Source organism: Castor canadensis, chromosome 2 (assembly GCF_047511655.1).
Source record: "Castor canadensis chromosome 2, mCasCan1.hap1v2, whole genome shotgun sequence".
Lineage (NCBI taxonomy): Eukaryota > Metazoa > Chordata > Mammalia > Rodentia > Castoridae > Castor > Castor canadensis.
In genome coordinates, this window is record NC_133387.1 from 107,001,684 (window position 1) to 107,007,683 (window position 6,000).

The 6,000-nt window shown below is 44.6% G+C and overlaps 1 protein-coding gene across 10 annotated transcripts in view; it reads right to left on the reverse strand.

Annotated features, from left to right (window-relative positions):
* The window catches only part of LOC141420747 (ral guanine nucleotide dissociation stimulator-like), a 77,934-nt gene extending 72,176 nt beyond the window's left edge, over positions 1-5,758 (reverse strand). For 3 of the 10 annotated variants that reach the window (XR_012445308.1, XR_012445306.1, XR_012445305.1), the window contains exon 1: positions 5,453-5,752. The gene's annotated coding sequence lies outside the window, so the exon portion shown is untranslated. Of the gene's footprint in view, positions 1-5,452 lie in introns of all 10 variants that reach the window. The other 7 variants (XR_012445309.1, XR_012445307.1, XR_012445311.1 and 4 more) reach the window with 5 other exon arrangements.
* Between the last annotated feature and the right edge of the window lie 242 nt (positions 5,759-6,000).

Below are 6,000 nucleotides of genomic sequence, written 5' to 3' on the forward strand. Positions count from 1 at the left end.
ATATTCACCCTGGCAAAGAGCTTTACTAGAAAGCCCAGGACTAGCCAACATGCAGGAATCCCATCAGGAGGGCCCAGGCTAAGCTACAAAGGGTAAATTTAATTTTGCATGACTGGTACCAGGGCCCAAATATTCTCATCCCTGGGCCAAAATTCTTTCCACTCACCCTCCTTTTCTGGCTATGATGGGAGAAAGCCAATTAGGATTGACAAACAATCAGAAGGTAGTTTGAATCAGGAAAGTTGCCCTACATGGCCAAGAAAGGCCTTAGATGCCCCTTGTCCTCACCCATTTGGGGTGTGAGGCCATCAGCAGGTACCCATGCTGGACATGGTCTGGAGGAAGGTGGGAACAGTGACCCTAAGATCAAGGCTCCTCCCCATGGTTCTTGGGCAGTGAAAATTGAGTAAGCACTGGGTGGGGAGATAGAGGACTCAGGACTTCTGATTTAGCTGGCTCATCTTTGTGGATTGTATCCTTTTATTCAGGGAAAGGACTTCAATGGTTCCTCTAAATCAATCAAAATCTCCAAAATGGCCTCACTGACTTTGGTGGAGGGTGGGAGTTGGATATACAAAAGCATTTATGCGATACCTTTTGTGATACGGGAATGTGTCCAACCAAATGGACAAGTGTCAAAATATATTTTAACAGTTGGTTTTAAAACCTTTTGATTTATTCTTTAATAGAAATGTTTTTGGCCGGGGAAATGAATTCTAATTGTTCTTGGCCCATCAGAGACATGGTCCTGGCCAGCAGCAACTTACCACCTGATGAGGGAGACTAGATGGAAGAAGATGCTAAAACCTAAGGACCACAGGGTTCTCCTATCCTTCTGTCCAGGGGCTCACTCAGAAACAAGCAGAAGGTCCCTGAGACAAGCAGTAGGAAATGCATATACTTTTGGAGACCCATTTTCATGTGTCACTCCAGATTCCACAGCAAAGTCTAGGTAATGAGCATTAGTCTTGAAAGGTATCACCATTATTAATTAGTAGCTTTATCAAAACCAACTGAAACCACATCAAGCATACATGAAAAAATAATTTAATGCCACTCAAGAAAGAGACAGGTGGGAATACAGAATGATAGGAACATGAAGAAAAAAATCATATAAAACAATGCCACCCATCAGTTGAGGCACTAAAACCCAGTGAGGGACACTGAACAATACAGAAACGCTAGAGGGAAAAGGCAGGTGACACAGCAGAGGCACAGACTGCAGGAGGGGTGAGGACTAAAATGTATAACTAAGTAAATGAAACTCATAAAAGAGCAAAAACCCACATTATCAATATGACAATAATATAAACCAACACTACATATTTTAAATAAAAAAGGACAAAGAGAGGACACATAAAAGTCCTCAGAGGTTCTTGGATATAATAACTGTGTCAGGTGTAGTACCGGGTAACTGAAACACATTGCTAAAATTAAATGACATGTAAAATCCACAGAGCTCATAATGAAATATGGATGGGGAAAGAAGAAGGAGTATGAGGAAATACCACATAAAAATGCACTAATTCCCTCTGAAATGTATTTCCTTAGTTCAAGTCTAAATGATAACTGAATGTTACTCTATTTCAAATTTGAACATGCTCCACCTAAACACTATGTTGATACCAAATGTTTCTTCTCCCTTTTTAAAATATTTGATGAATCACAAAATCAAGCTTAATCATAAATTTAATAACAAACACAAAAGACCTAGAACTTTAAACTAGTTATTCTAGTGTATGGATATATCCTATAATTACTGCTTTCTTTTCTTACTAGTTATGAAAGTACACTTGGGTGCACACAAGTTAGGACTTCATTTCCCAAGTCCCAAATTAAAAGAGACACAGAATTGAGGCCCACATAAATGTGGAGACTGACACCCCTCCAGGGTCACAGTGCTACCAAATAATAATCTGTTCTCCCAGTGCACGGAAGAAGGGCATGAGAGAAAACTCAGAGGGGCTGCAGGTCGGAATCTCAGTTTACAAATATCTTTACACCGAATGTCAGGGGTACTTCAGTTCCATCATTCTGACACAATCACTAAGAAATAAAGAAAATGCTGTATGATTACTTGATATTGTGATAGGGAAATGTTCAAATCCTCTTAAGAAAAATCGTATCTGAAAAAAAAAAACCCTAGAGAAAATAGGCATATTCTTAACTTCCCACCAAGAAATATCTAACACTAGCACTCTTGAATGAACTGCCAAAGGAAAGAGTAGCTCAAAAGTAACATCTTTTAAAAAGAGAGCTCAAATTAAGTGGTAAAGTTTTATAAAACCGATTATTATTATTCTCTGGTTTCCAAGGATGTAAACACATTCTCCAACATTTTAGCCAAAAGCAAGAAGGCCTAAGGAACCTAAATGTGTAATTATTAATGTTTATTTTATAGCTAAGCATTTATGAGGATTTAATACAAAATGTGACTGTGGTTGGCCCTCTATGTTGATATATTGTTGGCTGCTGACAATGATAAGAAAGGCTCAAGTTACCCACTTTGAGCTGGGCATAGTTTTGAATACCTGTACAATCAGAGCACTAGGGAAGCTAATGTTGGAGGATGGTGATGAGTTCAAGGGCAGCCTGGACTACATATGATTAAATATAAGTTTATGAGGAGAAGTGAGTAACAGTTACATCTACATGAAGCTAACTGATTTTTACATAAGCAAACTGAACACAACCTTTGATCAAATGCTCCTGCTGTTTTGACATTCTGTGTCATTGGTATCTTTTCTACTCTACACAAAATGTGTGTCCTCCAAGGAAAAAATAACTACCATCCCAACAAATCCCAAACTTTCTGTCCCTTATTCACTTAGAGCGCAATGCAAAATTCAGCACTGAGTTCCATAACAACCAACAATGGATGGATATCACAAATGCTCAAACTAAACCTAACCAAATAAAATTAAAATATGGACTTACATATATTTTAAAACCTCAACAAAAGGCAATTTGACTTTATCTGTGCTTTAAAATAGTCTGTCAGCTATTACACTTCAAACTAATCAAACTGAGCTCTACAATTCCCCAAATAGTCCATTAAGCCTCACTTGTTAGTTTTTGTACACAGCCTCCTTCCTAAAAGACACTTTCCCCAGAAGTTGTAGTCATAGGTCATTATTTTAGTGAAATTACTAATAAAAATATGATCTCAATCAAGTAAATTTATATTTGTGTTCCTAACAAAGATAGCTAATAAATATCTACTAATATTTTAGTCAGATGAATTTAATTCTACAACCCATTTGTCCCTTCAGTAATCTTAAAGAAGGGCTCTTCAGGCTGTGTTTTATAATGTGCAACCTCCCAAATTCATTGTGCCCATTCTAGCCAGTGACAACATGGTACAAGAATGATTCATAGTTTCAGACAACAACAACAGCAAATTCGTCACATCAGTTGTTTGTTTTCACATGGAAAAATGATTGCTTACTGAAAGTTTGATTTTATAACCAACCTTTGCTATATCAGGTAGAACACAAAGTTCCATCAACCATATCACAAATACTAGCTGCAAGGCACAAAGAAAACAGTCATTTCAGACATGAGCCAACAGAAGCTGACTGGTCAAATAGTGTACTACAGCCAGAAATTTCACAACCTAATCTATCCTGTGACAGGCGAGCAGTACACCTAAATAATAAAAAACATTTAAGACTAAATGCCACTTCCGGCCTCATATTTTAACACAAAATATTATTAAACTTCTAATTCTTTTCTGAAAATTATAAGTATGTTGATATTGTCTTGATGTTTCTTCACTAAAAGTAGTAACAAATGACAAATGATAAAATAACGGGTATAACAGAAGTTCAAAACAGCACCTCTCCATTTCTTGGACAAAGGTACAAACAGGCCAATAGGATGGTGTGGATATGAGGGGAAAGAATCAAATGCCTCAGTGATGACAATTTCAAGCTTTGTTATCATATCCACAAGACAAGTCCTTCCTGTTCCTTTGTGACTCACACGGGAAGGCCAGTCGGTGCTGTGCAATCTGGGGAAGGGAACAAGTTCATCTTCTGGCTACAGCAACAGACTGCAAAGAGCAGCTTCAGTCCTATAACCAGCCTCCTTTACACGCTTTTACAGATATTCCAGGGATGCAGTTTTGCTAGCCTCTTAAATGTTCTCATGTTTACTTCTAAGGTGACAGTGACAAAATATTTCAGTCCCCTTAAACAGGATCATTTAATAGATTACAAAAGCCACAGATTTAAAGATAATTCTGTCTCACAATTCCCTGTTTATTTGGGATGCCTATGAAAAAGGGTTTACCATATCTATTTTCTTTGGGGATTATCTGTTTGTTCAAAAGGAATTACATAACCACACTTAAGTGCAATGCAAAACTTTGTCAATATCCCTATACTTAAGATTATTTGAGTTACTAACCAAGCTCAATTTTGGCTGGCATTAAAATTATTTTATTTTCTTTAAAGAGCCAGTTTAAAAACCTTTAATACACTTGAGCAACACACCGCCTATGGGCATAGGGCAGAGTGAGTCAGTGGGACACAACTGCAAAAGAAAAGAGATCCATTGTCCCCAAAGCTGCCTCTAGGATCCAGTTGCTGAAATGGAGGGTGGGCCACTTGGTGAGCAGGTGCAGGGCACACCCCAACTCATTCCATGTGCAACACTCATAACACAAGGACTCCAGGGAGCCCGAGGGGGAAGGTCAGGGCCTGCGCTGAAATCCACAGTCCGCCAGGGGTGCACTGACCCAGGGCAGGCCAAGCAGAAAGCGGCCTGGACCGGATGGGCACAGACAGGCACAGTTCAACCTTGCTCAGGACCCGGTTACCGGCAAGATCATCCTGTATTAGGGAAGTTACCCTTTCTACAGTTAAATTCCAAGTGTGCCATGGAATCCCTACCCACTAAGTGGTGGGGAGAGCAAACAGAAACCTGGAGAGGTTTGGGCAGGGCAAGGATGGCAGCACTGAAGTCCTTGTCCTGCTGGGGTCTGGGTGGGGCAGATCCCACCCTGGGTGTCCCAGCACTGTCAAGGTAAACCCTGGACTGAAGGCGGCGGCAGGACCAACAGTTGTCCTGAAAACATCCACACAGGCCTCTTGCTGGCCTTTGAAGTCCTGGCTCCCCTTTGGGTGGCAGGGGACAAGAGGCCACCATGGCCCTTGATGGGGGGAGGGGGGTTGACTGGAACGCCCCCAAGGCACAGGATAGGGAGTCAGTTGGATTTAGAGACCTGGTGTCCCCCTGTGTCCCTCAGCCCTCAGGGCCAGCACTTGGAGGGACCCAGGCAGGCTCGCAGCTGGCCTGACACGGTTACCTGAGCAACGACAGGGGCGCCCATGTACACAGCGCACCCGCGCCACCCCGCCACCCCCCAGCCCTCTGTGCGCGCCGCAGTCCCTGCCCAGTTGCCCCAGGCCCCGCCGCGAGGATCCCGCGCCCGCCCAACACCGCTTACCCTGTGGGGGGCTTCGCCGCCAAGAAGCTCGACGCGTCCATGGTGCCGGCCGGGCCCTGGCCCACGGAGTCAGGCTCTGGCCGAGGCCACCGGAGTCCTCATTCACTTTTTCCACGCCGACCCATTGCCCTCCCACGCAGAGCCGGCGGAGGACAGTGGCCCAGCGAAGAGGACGGAAGCGCCTGGAACCGAACCCCGGTGGGCGGGGGCGCCGGCTGCGCGGGGAGGGGTGGGTGCGGCTAAGAAGCCTGGGCGGGGGCGCGCACACCTTGCTCCCCTCGCCTCAGCCCCGCGCCGCCGCCGGCCCCTCCCCGCGCAGCCCGCGCCCCCGCCCACCCACGCTGGTTCAGCACGCCCAGGCTCGGCCCTGGCCCCGCCCGCGCCTCACCTCCGCTGGCCCCTGGCTCCGCCCCCGCTCCGCCCCCGCCCCGCCCCGCTGCTCTGCCTGCGAGCCTGCCCTGTGCGCCTCTCTTGCCGTGGGGTGGTGGCCCCTGGGGGGAAAGGATACCCCACTGAGGGCTTCCTCCCTCTTGTTCCACTCCCCAGTG